The sequence below is a fragment of the Triturus cristatus genome, chromosome 3_1 (genome assembly GCF_964204655.1).
Source record: "Triturus cristatus chromosome 3_1, aTriCri1.1, whole genome shotgun sequence".
NCBI classification, from domain to species: Eukaryota; Metazoa; Chordata; class Amphibia; order Caudata; family Salamandridae; genus Triturus; species Triturus cristatus.
Genome location: NC_140583.1, coordinates 938886160 through 938907048, shown reverse-complemented (window position 1 = coordinate 938907048; position 20889 = coordinate 938886160).

Below are 20889 nucleotides of genomic sequence, written 5' to 3'. Positions count from 1 at the left end.
AGACCCCAGCCCACCCGCCTGACTTACGATGCCGCCACCCTCAACGCACTCAACACCGGCCGAACCCCCGGGTGCTACCGAGCCACCCCGAGACGCACCCACGGACCCTTCAGCTGCCTCACCTGCAAGTTCACCTGCATCCGGACCTGCCCCGCACCAGCACCCGCCAAGCCGAACACCAGCAGCAACCACCTCAAGTGCATCCTGCTCAACACCCGCTCCGTCCACAGACACGCCGTTCAACTCTGGAACCTCCTCGACACCACAGCTCCTGACGTTGCCTTCCTCACGGAAACCTGGATGAACGACTCCTCAGCGCCCGACATCGCCATCGCCGTCCCAGAGGGCTACAAGATCATCCGGAGAGACCGCGACAACCAGACTGGAGGAGGCATCGCCATCATCCACAGAGACACCATCCGTATCTCGACCAACGCCGACAACACCCTGACATCCGCCGAACACCTACACTTCCAGATCCACACCGACCCCAAGACCACCCTCAGAGGCACCCTGATCTACCGACCCCCGGGACCACGCACTCAATTCAGCGAAGACATCGCCGACTTCATCAGCCCGCACGCCCTCCCCTCGGCCGACTACATCCTCCTCGGGGACATCAACTTCCACCTGGAGAACAACAACGACCGCAACACCACCACCCTGCTTGACAACCTCGCCACCCTCGGACTCAAGCAGCTGGTGACCACCCCCACCCACCTCGCCGGACACACACTCGACGCCATCTTCTCGTCCAGCAAAGACATCTCCTTCAGCCACGCCACTGGACTCCACTGGACGGACCACAGCTGCATCCACTTCACCTTCAAAAGAACCACGGTCCACCACCACCAGCAACAGGCCGCGCGAAGAAGCTGGAACAAGATCACAGCCGAACAACTCACCACATCCCTGAGCCAGCACCCTCCCGCCAGCTCACCGAACCCCAGCCAAGCCGCCGACAACCTCACGAAATGGATCTCCACCTGCGCGGACGAGCTTGCCCCTCTGAGGACCCCACCCAGCAGACCCGGAAGCAAGAAGGCCCCTTGGTTCACCGACGAACTCAAGAGCTCCAAGAAGAACTGCCGAGCCCTCGAGAAAGCATGGAGAAGAGACCCAACGCCGGACAACATGACTACCCTCAAGCTCGCCACCCGAAGGCACCATCAACTGATCCACGCCACCAAGAAAACAGCATTCAAGGACCGGTTGGACAACAACGCACACAACAGCAAGGAACTCTTCAACATCGTCAGAGAGCTCTCCAACCCCAACGCCGGAACCAACGACATCACCCCATCGCAAGACCTCTGCAACTCCCTCGCCTCCTACTTCCACAACAAGATCGCTGACATACACAACAGCTTCAGAACACAACCAACGCTCCCCACGACCAAACCAACGCCCCCCACCACCACCCTCAACGCCTGGACACCGATCAACCTCGAAGACACCATCAGCACGATGAACTCCATCCACTCCGGTTCCCCAACCGACCCCTGCCCTCACCACATCTTCAACAAGGCCGACGCTGTCATCGCACCCCACCTGCGGGACATCATCAACACCTCCCTCAACACCGCCACCTTCCCTGAGAGCTGGAAGCACGCCGAACTGAGCGCTCTACTAAAGAAACCAACGGCGGACCCCACCGAACTCAAGAACTACCGCCCCATCTCGCTCCTCCCGTTTCCAGCCAAAGTCATCGAGAAGACCATCAACAAGCAACTGGCAGCCTTCCTCGAGACGACTGGTTCCCTCGACCCTTCCCAGTCAGGCTTCCGGGCCAACCACAGCACCGAGACCGCCCTCATCGCTGCCACAGACGACATCCGAACCCTGTTGGACAACGGAGAAACAGCGGCCCTCATCCTCCTGGACCTCTCCGCGGCATTCGACACTGTCTGCCACCGCACCCTAGTGCAGCGCCTCAGCAACGCCGGGATCAAGGAGAAGGCACTGGAATGGATCATCTCCTTCCTCACCGGAAGGACACAGAGAGTCCGCCTGCCCCCGTTCAGATCAGAAGCCACGGAAGTCACCTGCGGCGTCCCTCAGGGCTCCTCGCTCAGCCCCACCCTCTTCAATGTCTACATGAGCCCCCTTGCGGCCATCGCACGCCAACACAACCTGAACATCATCTCCTACGCCGATGACACCCAGCTGATCCTCTCCCTGACCAACGACCCCGCCACCGCCAGAGCCAACCTACACGAAGGGATGAAAAACGTGGCCGAGTGGATGACGACCAGCCGCCTGAAACTGAACACAGACAAGACGGAAGTCCTCATCCTGGGCTCCTCACCCTCCGCCTGGGACGACTCCTGGTGGCCCCCTGCCCTGGGCAACGCACCCAAACCGACAGACCACGCACGCAACCTGGGCTTCATCCTGGACTCCTCCCTCTCCATGACCAGACAAGTCAACGCCGTCTCCTCGTCCTGTTTCAACATCCTGCGCATGCTACGTAAGATCTTCCGGTGGATCCCCACCGAGACCAGGAAAACAGTCACCCAGGCCCTCGTCACCAGTCGACTGGACTACGGCAACGCCCTCTACGCCGGTACCACCGCCAAGCTCCAGAAGAGACTCCAGCGGATCCAGAACGCCTCGGCGAGACTCATCCTCGACGTCCCCAGACGAACTCACATCTCCAGACACCTGAGAGACCTGCACTGGCTCCCGATCAACAAAAGAATCACCTTCCGGCTCCTCACCCACGCACACAAAGCCCTACACAACCAAGGCCCGACCTACCTCAACAGCCGCCTCAACTTCTACGCTCCCAAACGCCACCTCCGCTCGACCAGTCTCGCCCTCGCAGCCGTCCCCCGCATCCACAGAGCGACAACAGGAGGTAGATCCTTCTCCCACCTGGCCGCCAAGACTTGGAACGCCCTCCCCACCGAACTACGCCTGACCCAAGACCACCTCTCCTTCAGGAAGAAGCTCAAGACCTGGCTGTTCGAGCAGTAGCGGACCCCCCCCCCCAGCGCCTTGAGACCCTCCGGGTGAGTAGTGCGCTTTATAAATGCCTTTGATTGATTGATTGATTGATCCTCTCGATATGACAAAGTCACATGGTTTCGAGGGAAAACCAGCTGAGGAAAACGCAGATCATGATCAGGGACTGGGATGGATGGGCAATGATGGAAGAAGCAAATTAAAACAAAAAACAAGGCAGTAAGTGTGGGTTGGAAGCACACGTTTGGATGTGCCATGAACAGCTTCAAATATATGCAATCACGTGAGAAGATGAGGGATGAGTAAAGGGTTGAGGGGGATAAAGGGGAACCCTATTCTTTTTTTTTTTTTTTGTCCTCATTTGCCAATTACCCTCAATATAAGACTCACCAGCCACCAAGTGTGTCGCAAACTGAGAAAAGAGCTCAGGTTCTCGGGCTAACTCGCATACCAGGACACAATTCACCAAATGGCGGAAGATAAATCCATAATGGGGGAAGCTAGTTAGCTTGATTACTCCATCGAAGCATCTTTTCAGCCTGGAGGGGCGAATCATTGAACGGTGAGATCAGCGTTCAAGATTCAAAGAGTAACATAGGCATAATCATAGGACCCGGGGAAAAAAAAGAAAAAAAAAAAAACCCGGCGTTCCTATTTCCGATGTAACAAAAAGTCCCAGAAAGCCAAATTTTTTTTATTAACACGTCTAGCCAGGTCCAGCTTAGATGTATTGTATAAGGATGTCAACCAATTGCCATGTGATGGAGCTGTGGCGTCTACCCAAAACCTACAAATTTGACGCCTTGCCAGAAGAATAGCATAAAAAAGAAAAGATCTTGCCTGGCCCGATATATCTTCGTCAATGCCAAAAATTACCAATGACAGGGTAATGGGCACGGTGCAATTAAGTATAGACTCCAACGTGTCCTTTATTTTCTCCCAGAAAGTACGAATAGAAGGGCAATCCTTAAACATGTGTGTATCTGAAGCACCGAGGAGGTTACACTTGTTACATCTCTTTCCTGGCTGAAATTTTGATAGTCGTAAGGGAGAGAGGTATGCACGGTGAACGGTGAAAAGATGGTTGCGCCTTAGCCAAGCGGGTTTAACTATTCTATGTAACATAGTAAATGAAGTAAGCCATATTTGCTCACACTGTCGCCCCATCTCCTCTGCCCATAGTTGGTCAGGGAGGCTAAAATCTCCATCCACCTCCTCCAAAATACTCCAATACCAAAAAGCCACCTCTTTATCGCCCGCCTGCCTTATGACAAGCTGTTGTTCCAAGTTACTAAATTTACCCAGCGGGACGTCTTTCCTAACTAGAGCCCGGGCCCAACTATCGAGCTGCAAATATTTAAATCTTGATAGCCCAGGGCCAACCTTGTCGCGTAGTTCATCCCATGTCAGCAATGCGTCGTTTTCCAACAGCTCTCCCCACCTTACGATTCCAGCTTGTTTCAAGGGGGGCGCCAACCCATCCCTCAAACACATTGGTGTACCCGGAGAGTCCCACACAGGAGCATAATTTGAAAAATAAGACAGCCCTATTTTCTTTTTAATCTGGGCCCACATACTGGCCATAGCTTGAAGAGACTTTAATTTAACCTTCTTAAAAAACTTTTGGTCTCCAAACTTAAACATAAATCCCTGAGAGGGTAGTTCCGCCCCTACCAACATGGCTCTAAACATTAAACCTATCGAGGAGTTAGATGGGGCTTTCAGAAGCATTCTAGAATAAGATAATTGGAAGGCCCATGCATAGTACTGCAAATCGGGTAATGCCAACCCACCCTTTTCCCTCCTCCTTCGTAATTTCTTCCACGCCAATCTGGTAGATTTATACTTCCAAATAAAAGAATTAATTTCCCGCTGAAATTTGTCTATTTGTTTTGATCAAAAGCAAGGGGAATAGTATTACATATGAAGGTAAGCTTGGGAAGGATAGCCATTTTAACTAAATTAGATCTTCCCAGTATAGATAGTGGGAGATAAGAGCACGCTTTTAATTTTTTTTGGCAATCTTTAAAGACCCGATCTAAATTAGTTTGCGCTATGTTCCCCACATCTTGGGTGATGTGGATACCAAGATACCTCATTGAGGGCGTCACCTTAAGATGAGTATTGTTTATACTCCACACCATTATTTCGGTTTTGCTTGCATTGATCTCGTATCCGGAGATCCGCCCGAATTCTTCTGCTCGCTTAATTATGGTTGGAAATGCTAAGACCGGGTCAACTGTAAAGATAAGGATGTCATCCGCGTACAGGGCTACCCTCCTTTCCCACCCCTCGTATTTAAAAGAGGGGATATTAACTTCCTCCCGTAGGACTTGAGAAAAAGGCTCAATATACAAATTAAAAAGAAGGGGAGAAAGGGGGCAGCCCTGTCTTGTCCCCCTTGTAATATTTACAGGTTCTGACAAGGTGTAAGAGTCTGCCAGGTGGAGCCTTATACAAAAGAGAGATCACTTGACAAAAATTATCACCGAAATTACATTTTTTCAGTACCGCAGCCAAATAAGGCCAACTCACCCTGTCAAAGGCCTTAGTTGCGTCTAACGTGAAAGTAGCTAACGGCAGAGAGAGGCTAGAGGCCATATCAATGGCCCGACTAAATCATGCGTAAGGTAAGCCAACTGACGGCCTTTTATGAACCTTTTTGATCTTGATTTATTATTGAGGCTATGACCTTCCCCAACCTGGCTGACATAATAGCCGTAAAAATGTTATAGTCGTTATTAAGAAGTGATATCGGGCGGTATGATCCGCAATCGGTCGGGTCTTTCCCAGGTTTAAGTATCAGAACTATGATGGCGTCACTCCATGATTTAGGAGGGTCATCTCCTTTTAACAGAATACTATTAAAAAGGACCGTCAGCGTTGGTATTATAACTTCGCTCAAGGCACGATATAGTTCTGCTGGTAAGCCATCTGTACCAGCTGCCTTCCCTTGCTTGAGTTGCCCAATAACTTCTCTGACCTCTGCTTCTATTATTTCCGAATCCATATAGCTGCTTTGGTCCTGAGTGAGACTTGGCAGGGATATTTTATCTAACCAAGAATTCCTTGAAAAAAATCGTCAGTGGTATCCTCTTTATAAATGGTCTGAAAAAATTCCTGAAAGGCTCTCCCAATATCTAAACTTGCAGATCAAGAGGATTGTTCGCCTTCCAGCTTTATCTCTCTAATGTAATTTTTTGTTTTATCTGCTTTTATTTTCCACGCTAGCATCCTCCCAGCTGCTTCCTCGAACTCAAAATGGGAATTCTTACTTGCCTCCCATCTACTAGCAACCCTTTCTTGTAAAATACACTCCAGTTGTGTTCTTAAGTGAGCTAATTTTTCTTGCTGTCTAATTGAGCCTATAGAGGTACTAAGTTGTTGTTCAATAGATTTCATTTCGATTTCTATGTTTATAATCTTTTCCCTATATAACTTCCTTCTCCGGGAGGCTCTACAGGTAATATTTCCTCTCCAAAATGCCTTCAGAGCATCCCAAACAATGGAAATTGAGGTGGAATCTCGATTTACATCCAAGAAAAACTTAGTTTCGGCTATCAGGAAACTAATTTCCTCCTCGTCTTGAAGGATGGACCGGTCGAATGACCAAGAGACGTGTCCTACCTGCTGGCCAGCCTTCAAAGTAAAACTAATTGCGGAATGATCAGAGAGGTGAGAGGGGAGACATGATATCTCCGTTAATGAGTCTTTAAGGCAGTAACTAAACAAAGCATAGTCGATTCTTGATCTGTGTTTGTATTTAAGATTCCGAAATGAGACTCCCAATTTATTACCCGCCCTCTCCCTCCATATGTCGGCTAGACCCAGTTGTGCCATTATTGATAATGAAATTTGCCGAGATTTAGAGGCCGCGCTGGCCCTCGAATTTGGGGACTTATCGAGTTTTGGGTTCAGCACGACGTTAAAATCTCCACATCAGATAATAGGGTCGTTGACATTTAACAGGTGATTCCGAATAAGGTCTAAATACGAGGGATCATCTTGATTTGGGCCATAGTAGGCGACCAATGAGTATGTACTCTCACCTAATGAGGCTCTTAACATAAGCCATCTCCCACTCTGGTCCTCCTTATGCTCTAATATTTTAACATTGACATTCTTTTTAAAAATAAAGACGATCCCTCTAATATTTGCCGATTGATCGGTAACAGCAAAATTATCTATCCATTTCTGATTTTTTAATATATCCGCAATCTCTGTTTTGAGAAGATGTGTCTCCTGTAAGGCAATGACCTGTGCGGGAGAGTCCCTTAGATATTGTAAGATACAATCTCTTCTAGCCTTACCGCGCAGGCCATTAACATTCCAGGATAAGTAATGCAAGGAACTCATATCAAGCCTCTCGCCCCTGTAAGCCCCGGAACCCGCCGGCCAAACCTACAACCCAAATCACTGCCTCAGAAAACAAGATTATCTGAAAGTAAAGTAATTACACCGCCAAAGAAGGTTGGCTTTCGAGGATGATTTTGTTTTTTTCCCCTTTCCCCGTTGCACCCAGTGCCCCCATCCCTCTACCCCCTCCCCCCCTCCCCTAGAGAACCCCTCAAAACTTAGACTGGCTAGTTGTATGGCCAGTTTAACGTCGTCTGTCCGTCCTCCCCCCCCTTTACACACCCGACGATACTAAGACTGCTTGTCAGAGAAATGAGAAATAATGAAGAATAAAAAAATCTAATGATGGAAAAAGTGAGAAGGCTACACTTCGCTTATAACTTTAAGCTTTGCAGTAATATACATTAGGTGTGTGTTTTTTCTTTGTATTCTTTGTTTTTGTTTTTTTTTGTCTCCTGCATATACTATAAATAGAGTGTGTTCATGTTTTCCCCTTTTTTTTCCTCTTTTCCCTCTTTCTCCCATCGTTGCTCCCTTCTAATCTAAATGTATTTTCTATTCTCCTTATCCCATCGTTTCTTTAATAGCTTTTCCCTCCCTTTTCACCCAACTATGCTTAAACGACCACCACCACCCTTCCCCTTTTCCTTCTTTTTCTTTTCTTTTTCTTTTGCTTTTATAAGGTGACCCCAAATTATATACCTTAGTTACTGATACTTTCTCTTTGGACATCCCTTTTTTTCCCCATCATGTAATCTTTACGCTAGGGCCCTGTATGGGAAATAGATGGATGTTCCAGCATCCGAGATACAACTAAAAGAGAAAAAAAGAGAAAAAAAAAAAAAGGCTGACCCTACAGCGAATATTGCAGCAACCTGCTAAGGTCCGCCGACAGAAGCCTTAATAGAGTCCAGTAATTGATCTGCGTCTACTGGCGATCTAATATTATACATTTTGTTATTGTACATGATCCGCAGAAACGCGGGGAACCCTATTCTATACGTGGCAGGAGGGAGGATAAAATAATCTCCCTTCATCTTTGTTATGTGAAACGCAACATATCATTTGGTGAGGACAAAAACTCCTTACACTGGTGCTTTGTGATTCGGAAGAGTAAAGGATACCAAAGCAGTATGCCCTACCAGAAGAAAATCACATCAAAAATCTTGTGCCGTGAGCAATATTAATTCCTAATACTGTGCCACGATACACATGGCTCATCACTGTTCCTGAACCAGTGAGTGTGTCATCAGACTGCCCATGCCTACATGCGAGATATGCATCTCTATGGCTGCCCCTCTCTCCCTAACTTGTCCTTGCCCCGCCTCTTCAATGCCAAGTTCATTATATTCAGAAGTTAAGGTATTTCTGAATATTTTTCTTTCACATCTCTCTGCACAAAAGATGCATTATGTATCTCTCTCACTCTCTCTTTCTCTCTTTCTTTCTGTCTCTCTCCCTGTCCCTCTGCCTTTGGGCTCCTGAATTATACTCTCCCTCTCTCACTAAAATTCTCTTTCTCACATCTCTCTCTGTCTCCCTTACTCTCCCCTATCGCTCCCTGATTACCTCTCCATCTCCCTACTCATCTTTATTCACACACTTTCCCACACCTCTCTCTTTCTGTCTCTTAATCTCCTTTTTTTTTAAATATAACCATCATCTTTTCTTACACCCTCTTTGATTTCCCGGTCTGTCTAGCCTCACCCATCTCCAATCTCTCTCTCTTATTGTCTCTTCCTATCTTTCTATCCCACTTTCTTTCCTTCTTTTTTACCCTCCTCTTTTTTCTTTCACTGCCTTTTTTGCTGCCTCTCTACAGTACATGTGTTCTCCCTTTATTCTACTCCCTCACTCTTTCTCGTTCTCTTTCTCTACCTCTGCCTTTCTCGTATTCCATCTCTCTCTCCACCATTAGATTCTCTGTCTGATTGTCTCTCTTGCTCTCTCCTTTCAGTACTCTTCCAAACACTCTCTCTTTCTCCCTTTTCATAATAACCTTAGCAGTTCATCAGTAATTGGTCCTTAATTTCCAGCTCTTTCCCAAGTCTATTTAACTGCTATTTCTTTCTCAGCTTTCATTTTCTTCCCTTCTCCCTCTGGCTTTCCGACCAGTCCTGTTTACCTTTCAAGTGCAATTGAACATTTCAGACCTTGGAGGGGGGCCTTCAAATTCTTGTTACCATTTGAGACATTTCTGCTATAAACATGCCTACCTTTAGTGCATGGAGTATGTCAGGAAGTCGAAGGTAGGTCTATATTTAGCGATAAGGCTAGTAACTAAAATAGTCAGGCAGGTGAAGTGGAGCAGATCATTCTATGTCTGTTGGGCCAGTGGCCACAGTGGCGAAGCCAGTAGCTATGCTGTTCATAGGCATGTTGAGTAGATCAGGCTGTGTTCCCTCTTGGCAAGCAGCTCCTCACAAGGTTGTCTGTGGCACATGTCTCTCGAGTGGCATTTGGGGGAAAGTGATAATGAGAAGGAGAGGTGAGGCGGCCACTGGAGACCAGGGGGTGAGCTACCTCTGAGGCTGCAGTCTGGCCAAGGTCGTATGAAACTTCTGTTTTTCACACCAACTTGAAAAGAACCAATCCTGCAGCTGCTTTCTTTCTGTTTTCGGCATGGGAGAAGCATCAGGATTGGATGGCCTGTGTAATCCCCCGGCTGTTGTTTAACAGATGCTGGATAGGTGCCTGCAGAAGTTCACATGTCAGGTTGGCCCTCGCAAGACAGACGGCCAATCTGACATGTGCACTCTGCACTTTACGGTGTCATCCCTGCTACCCCATTTTTCTCAATCAGAAAATGAGGCCCTCCACTGCCAACACACTCCCCATGGTGCGCACATAATAAAACTGTAATGAGACTATTTTATTATTTACAATGGTTGGCTTACTGCTGTGCTCGCAGCAGGTGGGGCCATGCTCCTGCGCCCTTAGGTAGAAACCACTGCTGCTCCACTGCTGCAAAGAGAATGAACGGTCATTGCCTCCCCGCTATCCTGGAGCGAGGTGCAACTTGCATAGCTTCAGTGCTATGTGACCTTTTCTAACAGTTCTATCAGGAATGGACAGGATCCCAAACCTGGAAACATGCCACCATAGTGCCTCTGTTAAAGAAGCCTATGCTGCATGCCAATACGTCAGAGAACCTTAGGCCCATCTTGTTGCTTCCCTTCAGTTTGAAGGTAGTGGAAACATTTATAAACAGCTTTCCCAGTTCATTGAAGCTCGAGGTCTCTTGAATAAGACTCAAACAGAATCAGCACTATTGTTTGCCTCTGAATCCATCAATGAAGCTGGGGACAGAGGAGACACCACTGCATTGCTCTTGTTAGACCTCAGTGCAGCCTTTGACACTGTATCCCATAGCCTGCTTTTTGAAGGCTGCATAACTACGGCATTGGTGGCAAGGCTCTGCAGCGGTTACCCTCTTTCCAACAGAAACATACCTTTCAGTTTGCAAAAAAAACCTTATTCCTCAAAGCTTTTTCGACTGCAGCATTGAGTGCCCCAGGGCTCTTCCTTGAGCCCAATGCTATTCAATCTGGACATGCACCCTCTGGCTGATATCGTCGTGTGCTTATGCTTTAATTTTGTGTCATATGCTGATGATACATAGTTGATAATCACTCTTTCTCAAGACGCATCCAACACTGTGGTGATGCTTTGTTCCTGCCCGACAGAGGTGGCTGAATGGATGAGCCTCAGGTTTCTCAAGATAAATGCTGAAAAGACTGAGGTTCTCATCCTTGGTAAGCAACCTTTAATTCGGTTGGTTTTTGGGTGGCCAAACTCACTGGGCCTTATACCTTCACTTAAGCCAAGAGTAAAACATCTGAGCATCTGGTTTGACACAAAGTTATTTTATGATAACAAAATCACGAGCCTTGCTGGACAATCCTTTGGGATTTAAAAAATCCTGAAAAAAACTTCTGTGGTCTTGCCAGTGGCAGCTAGGAACACAGTAGTTCAGTCTCTGGTTGTGTCTAGACTGGACAACAGTAAAGTTCCAGATCTTGGGGTCTCTCAGGCATGGCTAATGAGACTCCAGCAAGTGCAAAACATGGCAGCTCGGCTTCTATTGAATTTGCCTAGATGCCCCCCTCAGGTCTGGCCATGGCAAAGTGGCATTGGCTTCTTTCAGGGAACAGGTCTCCATCAAATCCATTTGCTATTGCCACAAAACTCTCAACAGTAAAGGCCCTAATTTGTTTAATCCTCTGGTTGTATCCTACTCTCGCCCCAAAAATTTGAGGTCAGCTGGGACTTCCCTAGTCTGTTTTCCCAGAACTAAAAGAGCTCATTTCAGAGGATACTCTCTCCGCAATTTGGGCAGCCAAGCAGTTGAATTCCCTCCTGTTAGACCTGGCATCCTTGGTGTGGGTTTCGCCTGTATTTTTGCCTTTGCCTCCTGTGTTTTTACTGTGTGGTGGACTTCGTTTCTGCTGGTCTAGATGGGCACTTTGGCACTGCTGTTCAGTGCTAATGTTCAAGTGCTCCCTCTGTAAATTGTTGTCATGGATTGGCCTTTCAATAATTGGCTTATTTGGGTTACTGTTAAATGCCTAGTACAGTGCACTGTGTGTACCTGGGGCCTGTAAGAAAAACTCTGCTAGTGGGCCTGCAGCACTGATTATGCCACCCACATGAGCAGCCTTCAAATGTAACTCAGACCTGCCACTGCAGTGTCTGTGTGCAGTTTGGTACTGCAATGTCAACCTGGCAAGTGCACCCACTTGCCAGGCCCTAACCTTCCCCTTTTCTTACATGTGAGTCACCCCTCAGGTAGGCCCACTGTACCATGGGCAGGGTGCATTGTATGTGAAGGGTATGCCGAGACGTGGGTCCCTTTATCACTTTGCCACTGGATTCAAGCTAGCCTGGCTGATGAGGGCTGTTAGCCCGAAACAGGCCCCAGGATGCTTGTTTCCGGTCCAGTGAAGTCATGGCTTGGTAGTACGGGCTGGACTGTTCCCATGAGGCACAGAGTCAAGACTGATTTGCATAAAGCTGTGTCTGAACTGGTGTGGCAAAGTGAGCTAAAGAGCGATGATGGATTCAACTCAGATCTGTGACTGGGGGTGAGTGTCTGAAAAGTTTCAGCGCTCCGTCCATCATCTCCTTGCGTTTGCTTTGTTCTCCCTAAGTTGGCAGTGTATGCCCAGACTTGGGTCCCTTGTTCACTTTGCCACTGGGTTCGAGATAGCCTGGCTGATGAGGGCTGTTAGCCCGAAACCGGTCTCAGGATGCTTCTTTACGGTCTCGTGAAAACATGGCTGGCAGTTAGGGCTGGACTGTTCCCATGAGGCACAGGGTCAAGACTGATTTGCATATAGCTGTGTCTGAACTGGGGTGGCAAAGTGAGCTAAAGAACTATGATGGATTCAACCCAGATCTGTGACTGGGGGTGAGTGTCTGAAAAGTTTCAGCACTCCGTCCATCTTCTCCTTATGTTTGCTTTATGCGAAAGGTCGGACCTAATGTTTGTGGGATGTCCTGATAGTGAAATACTGCCAATTTTGTTTTTTCACCATTGAAAGGTTATCTGTCCCATAGGATTGAATGGGAGTTCATTTAGAACGTCTTGTAAATACAACTTCCCATTGTGACAAGATAGGAAGGTAATGTTTATGCCTGAACTCAGAATATAAAGATGCATCTTTAGTGAGGACGATTTTTACATTCTGTGTTTGAAAATACCACTTTTAGAAGGTAGGTATTGTCTTGCTTAGCCATCCTGTGTGCCTCTGCTAGGCTGTGTATTGACTGTCTGGTTTTGGAGTGACAGGGGCTAGGGATGTGCATTCACTGTAGACAGCCACTGGGGGGGTTGAGGTGTGTATTCACATCAAGGGATATTGAAGAAATGTTTTCAATCCCTGGAGGGTAAAGAGGATTCAGAGTTAGAGTAACTCCTCCTAATTAACATCAATTCCACTTTAAATTACTCTAACCGACCAACAATAGTCAGTATGGGTGCACTATAATGGGGAGAGCATGTGAAGACATGTATGGGGTAATTGTTTTTTCTTCACCAAGGGTGAGCAAGGAAATAATTCCTTTTTATTTCGTTACCCTCACACACCCTAGTGGTGTCATGCTTCATCATCGGGTCACCCCGACGCCTAAAAGTCGGGGTGGGCTCAACCACAGTGTTGGGAGCTCTTGAAAGAAGTGTATGACCTTGGGGCTTAGAAATAAAACCCCTCAGACAGATCCCGGTATCCCTTTATTTTTGGGTCTGTCTGGGTTATTAAGATAAAATTAAAAATGTAGGGTCTTATTGGGAGTCTTATGGTCCTAAGACCCTAGTGCCAACATGTTTCAGTCCAATAGTAGGCCTCCCTAGGGGACAGAAGTATGGGGGGTTTCCATGTTCTGTACGTCGTGCAAGGGCAGAGTAGCTGCTCCTTGAGATGGTGATTGATAATTAATCAATCATCTGTCGTCCTCCATCTGAAATGAGAAACAAACGACAAAAAGACAAACAACATACATTTGTACGGTATCATGATAGTGTTTCTATCATAATGTGTCCCATAGTGCGTGCTTTGTAAAGAAACAACACACCACACGTGCCAAATTGTGTCTATGACATAGTGGTGTTTAATTCTCTCCAAACGTGTGCCACTCATATCCATATCTTCACATAATATTGCTACGTGACAGATGAATTGTCTGGTGGCTGATTTGCTCATATACTGGCAATATAGTTCTTGTCAGTAAGTATACATATTCTCAATAAAAATAACTCTAACTCTCGCTCTTACTTCTCACTCACACCATGCTTGTGAATAAAATATCTTAATTGATCATGTACAATTATCGTTATTTCTCCTTGTACAGGTTGTGCAGGAAACATAAGTAAAATCTTTCTTACCAAAGTTCTGGAGGGTTTTCGTGTCTCAGGGGACCGTAAAGCGTCTAGGGGTAGCTCTATAGTCAAACCCTAATGTAATGTCCCCGAACGGAAGAGGGAAATTCAAGAAAACCGCGTAAGGGGTATACTTTGGATCGCGTCTATATTCCCATGTGTGCCCATATAGGGGAAACACAATCAACGTGATCATACGCACATTCATTCGTGACTTACTTCGTCAAGAGTCCTTCCCCGCCTGCAAAGCTAATCGGCTTTGGTCCCCGGCTTTCGCATTTGTGTTGCGAACCTCCCGGATATTTGTACTTCCGTATTGCCCATTACTCCTATTGGATGGCGTCAATATTCGCGCGCAGTTAGACGTAATGACGGGCCTAACGTACAGGGAATCATGGGAGTTGTAGTAAACGGGCTCTCCCGTTACCAATCGCTGATTTTGTTGGTCGCCTGTTAGCGTTATAGGCTATATGTGCGTATTGGCAAATGAAATCAGGATTATAAAGAGGGGATCATTGATATTTCTCGCGCGTTATATGTTTTTCTGCGCGCTGTTATAAGAATTCCCGATATTGTTACCGGAAACACATTTTGAATTGGGGGATGTTAAACACAGGGATCATGGGACTTGTAGTATCTGCCCATGGTGAAACTACGCTGGTTATGACATGTGCTTATGTTATTATCGTTTTTTGTGTGTACATACATAGAAAACGAACCCAGGACTTTATAAAGGGAAGAGAGATTACTTTTTCTTTGCGCAAGATTATTCTATATATAGTTGGTTGTGCGCATCTGAAACAAACCCTATAGAGATAATGTATGTATAATTATATCTCTCAGTATAAACCAATATAAAGCAATGCCACCAGAAAATCTGTTTTTACTGGGAAAAAGGAAGAAGGGGTATGATAGAGTGAGACCCCTCATATACATAAGTTAATACGCCCATTTTGTTTAAATTCCAATGTTGAATCTCACAACTTGGAAATCATCAAGGCCTGCAGATGTGACACTTGATTTCCAGCAGATCATTTACCTACAAATGAATTTATCTAGTCAACTGGTTCCAGGGTATGCAGTCATTCAAACCCATTTCATGGGTCTTTAATCGGTACACCCACCGTTGTTCACGTTCTAGGAGTTTACGTTGTAGGTTGTTTGCATCTTTGACCTTTTCTATGATAGTCCACTTAATTTCTGTATCCTTATGTTTCTTGTCATTATAGTGTGCAGTGAGTCTAGTTGCTGTAACTGCACGTCGTATTGTGCTCCTATGCTCGCTAATGCGGATCTTGACTTTACGACTTGTCATTCCGATGTACATTAAATTACACGGGCACTTGATCATATAGATCACTGCTTCGGAATTACAATTGGTGTGTGTTCTCTGTTCCCAAGGTGAATGTAATCCCAAATCTATAGTTTTAGTATGTTCCGTGAAGGGACATACTACACATGATCCACACGGATAGTGTCCAGTGACCTGGGGGGTTCTCCAGAGTGTCAATTGATTGGTAATCTTGGGTGTAAATGTGTCAGTGTGTACTAGTACATCTCTCAAACTTGTGTTCTTTTTAAATGAGAACATTGGTTTCTCAAAGGATATTGTGTTAGACGTTAAAATAGACCACTTTTTATTTATTATCTTCTTGAGATCATTTGAAGATGAATTATATGTAGTGACACATATCAATTGTTCTGATTGTTTTTTAGCATGTGTTTCTAAAAGAGCCTCTCTAGGTGTGTTACGTGCTCTTTTTTGTGCTCTTTCTATAATTTTGGCTGGGTACTTTTTTTGTTTCAGTTTGTTAGTGAGGATTACTGCTTCTTTTTTGTATGTTTCAAGATCAGAGCAATTTCTACGCACCCTCAAAAATTGGCCTACAGGTAGATTTTCCCTTAGGGAGCGTGGGTGTGCGCTGTCAAATCTGAGTAGACTATTCTTGTCCGTAACTTTTGTAAATAAGGAGTTCTTGAGAGTACCCTCACTGGCTGTGAAGATGACATCTAAGAATGATACTCTTTCTCTGTCCATAGTCATTGTGAAATGTAAGTGAGGATTCAAACTATTGATCCAGGTTTTGAAGTTCCCAAGGCTGGTCATATCTCCTTTCCAAATAAGGAGGACGTCGTCTATATATCTGTACCATTTACATATATTGCTGGAAAACGGGTTCTGTGTCCATATATTTTGATCTTCAAAGAAACCTACATATAGACAGGCCAAGCTCGGGGCAAAGGTACTACCCATAGATGTTCCGTGTATTTGGAGGTATATTTGATTTTCAAACTTAAAGAAATTTTCTGTAAGTGCCAAGTGAATCAGGGTGGTGATCCATTCAATTGGTGCTGCCCATGGCCATTCTTCACGTTTGAGGATTTCTTCAACCACTCTAATACTCTCCGTCTGGGGTATGTTGGTGTATAGTGCTTCAACGTCGAGGCAGACCAAGATGTTCTCATCTGGGTTGTATTCTACTTGTTTGAGTAGATTGAACAGGTGTTTGGTATCCTGGACATAAGATTTTATTTTGGTTACCAGGGGACGTAAAAACCAGTCCGTGTATTTAGATAGAGGTTCAAGGAGGGATCCTATCCCGGAAACAATTGGTCTACCTGGAGGTGGGGTCTTCCCTTTGTGTATTTTAGGGATAGTATAGAACAATGGTGTTCTAGGATTATCCTGGTTTAGGAAATCGTATTCCTTTTTGGTAATCCATTCCTTTTCCAATGCATTCATAGTAAGGCTTGTGATGGTGTTTTTTAGCCGTTGTGTAGGGTCTTTGTTGATCTTCTTATAATATCTGTTGTCAGCTAGTAAGTTCATACAAGCAGTTCTGTAGGCATTAGTGCTCTGAATGACCGTGGCTCCTCCCTTGTTCGCTGGTTTTATAATTATGTCTGTCCTGGATTGAAGGGATGTCAAAGCCCCTCGTTCTTTTTTACTCAAATTGTTGAAGGTATTCTTCCTGATTTGGAGTAATTCAACCTCCTTAGTTACTGCATCTTCAAAGCCAAGTACCTCTGGGGGCATCATGTTGGTAGGGGGATAGAAGGTGGATTTACACCTTAGGTCGGTGTAGGAATCGTCCTTTGGTGGATCCTCTTTATCTCTAAAGAATGTTTTTAATCGGATCTTTCTGAAAAAATTCCCCAATTCCCAACGTAAGCGGAATGTGTCCAGATGGGATGTAGGTACAAATCCCAAGCCCTTTTCTAGGACTATTTCTTCTTCTTTGGTAAGAGTAATATCTGTCAGATTAACCACTAGTCCCTCATATTGCTTGTGCCTGGTTGTTGATCCCTGGCATTGCTCCTTGTATTCACGGTGCTCCGGTTTTCTTCCCATTGCACTCTTTTGTTCCCTCTTCTTCCACGTCTGCCTCTCCTTCCGCCCTGTCCTAAAAAACGCTGGTTAAAATCGGGCTGGTAATATGGACCCTTAGGAAACTGTGTGGGGCCGTGGAATGGAATTGGGCCAAAGGGGGCGGGCCATGGATACATCTGCTGATGTCCATATCTTTGATTGTAGTTGCCTCTTCGTTGTCTTCTTCCCCTACCTCGCCAACTTTTATTCGATCCATCACTGGACCAGTCGTCATACTCAGAGTCCGATGATGCTGTTTGTTCGCTCTGTGCTGAACCAGAGTCTGAATTCTCCTGGCCTTTATAATCGTCTCTGATGTAGGGATAAACCTTCTCATGGCTAAACTTCTTTAGGTCTTTCTGTAGCTTGTTGATTTTGCTTTGCATGAGATAATCCTTATGTTCGCTTATCTCCTTGTTCACCTCTTCAAGTTTTTTCTTGTATAGAGTTAGTTTGATTTCGGTCATCAAAGAGTCCTCGCTTATTTTGATCTTAATTAATAATGCATCTGCTAGCCGTTTGGCTGTATTGATAATTAAAATGAGCCAATCGCGTGAGCATCTCCATGCAATGAGAGACCATTCTTTCTTAAATTGTGCATCGTCAAGAAAAATTCTAGGTGCATTAGTTACAAGTAATCCTGTAGGTGCTGTATTGCCTCTGAGGTATTCTGTCATGATTGCTCCATGTAGTAAAATCCTCATTTGGTTCCGTTTCAGTTCTTTTAGTTCATCCCAATTTTGGGCCTGAGAAAGATTTTGACTGATATTTGTGTCTGATAAGAGTGATGGTCCTGCTAAGATGGCAGATGCCATATCATCTGAATAGCCAATTCCAAGTTGTTCTGTCATATTTGTACAGATAGATACTAAATTCTATCTTTCAAAAGGTGTGAGGAGCTTATGGTGAGTGCGAAGGTCTATGAGTAATGTTTAGAGAAATATGGTGAGTTATCTTTTACAGAAAGTTTCTGTTAGTAAACCCTACAGCTGTGCGCTGCGCTAATCATGTATTCACATCAAGGGATATTGAAGAAATGTTTTCAATCCCTGGAGGGTAAAGAGGATTCAGAGTTAGAGTAACTCCTCCTAATTAACATCAATTCCACTTTAAATTACTCTAACCGACCAACAATAGTCAGTATGGGTGCACTATAATGGGGAGAGCATGTGAAGACATGTATGGGGTAATTGTTTTTTCTTCACCAAGGGTGAGCAAGGAAATAATTCCTTTTTATTTAGTTACCCTCACACACCCTAGTGGTGTCATGCTTCATCATCGGGTCACCCCGACGCCTAAAAGTCGGGGTGGGCTCAACCACTGTGTTGGGAGCTCTTGAAAGAAGTGTATGACCTGGGGGCTTAGAAATAAAACACCTCAGACAGATCCCCGGTATCACTTTATTTTTGGGTCTGTCTGGGTTATTAAGATAAAATAAAAATGTAGGGTCTTATTGGGAGTCTTATGGTCCTAAGACCCTAGTGCCAACATGTTTCAGTCCAATAGTGGCCGTAAAGGTCCCGGACTTTCTTCAGGGCAAAGTAGGCCTCCCTAGGGGACAGAAGTATGGGGGGTTTCCCTGTTCTGTACGTCGTGCAAGGGCAGAGTAGCTGCTCCTTGAGATGGTGATTGATAATTAATCAATCATCTGTCGTCCTCCATCTGAAATGAGAAACAAACGACAAAAAGACAAACAACATACATTTGTACGGTATCATGATAGTGTTTCTATCATGCTGTGTCCCATAGTGCGTGCTTTGGAAAGAAACAACACACCACACGTGCCAAATTGTGTCTATGACATAGTGGTGTTTAATTCTCTCCAAACGTGTGCCACTCATATCCATATCTTCACATAATATTGCTACGTGACAGATGAATTGTGTGGTGGCTGATTTGCTCATATACTGGCAATATAGTTCTTGTCAGTAAGTATACATATTCTCAATAAAAATAACTCTAACTCTCGCTCTTACTTCTCACTCACACCATGCTTGTGAATAAAATATCTTAATTGATCATGTACAATTATCGTTATTTCTCCTTGCACAGGTTGTGCAGGAAACATAAGTAAAATCTTTCTTACCAAAGTTCTGGAGGGTTTTCGTGTCTCAGGGGACCGTAAAGCGTCTAGGGGTAGCTCTATAGTCAAACCCTAATGTAATGTCCCCGAACGGAAGAGGGAAATTCAAGAAAACCGCGTAAGGGGTATACTTTGGATCGCGTCAATATTCCCATGTGTGCCCATATAGGGGAAACACAGTCAACGTGATCATACGCACATTCATTCGTGACTTACTTCGTCAAGAGTCCTTCCCCGCCTGCAAACCTAATCGGCTTCGGTCCCCGGCTTTCGCATTTGTGTTGCGAACCATTGTTCTATACTATCCCTAAAATACACAAAGGGAAGACCCCACCTCCAGGTAGACCAATTGTTTCCGGGATAGGATCCCTCCTTGAACCTCTATCTAAATACACGGACTGGTTTTTACGTCCCCTGGTAACCAAAATAAAATCTTATGTCCAGGATACCAAACACCTGTTCAATCTACTCAAACAAGTAGAATACAACCCAGATGAGAACATCTTGGTCTGCCTCGACGTTGAAGCACTATACACCAACATACCCCAGACGGAGAGTATTAGAGTGGTTGAAGAAATCCTCAAACGTGAAGAATGGCCATGGGCAGCACCAATTGAATGGATCACCACCCTTATTCACTTGGCACTTACAGAAAATTTCTTTAAGTTTGAAAATCAAATATACCTCCAAATACACGGAACATCTATGGGTAGTACCTTTGCCCCGAGCTTGGCCTGTCTATATGTAGGTTTCTTTGAAGATCAAAATATATGGACACAGAACCCGTTTTCCAGCAATATATGTAAATGGTACAGATATATAGACGACGTCCTCCTTATTTGGAAAGGAGATATGACCAGCCTTGGGAACTTCAAAACCTGGATCAATAGTTTGAATCCTCACTTACATTTCACAATGACTATGGACAGAGAAAGAGTATCATTCTTAGATGTCATCTTCACAGCCAGTGAGGGTACTCTCAAGAACTCCTTATTTACAAAAGTTACGGACAAGAATAGTCTACTCAGATTTGACAGCACACACCCACGCTCCCTAAGGGAAAATCTACCTGTAGGCCAATTTTTGAGGGTGCGTAGAAGTTGCTCTGATCTTGAAACATACAAAAAAGAAGCAGTAATCCTCACTAACAAACTGAAACAAAAAAAGTACCCAGCCAAAATTATAGAAAGAGCACAAAAAAGAGCACGTAACACACCAAGAGAGGCTCTTTTAGAA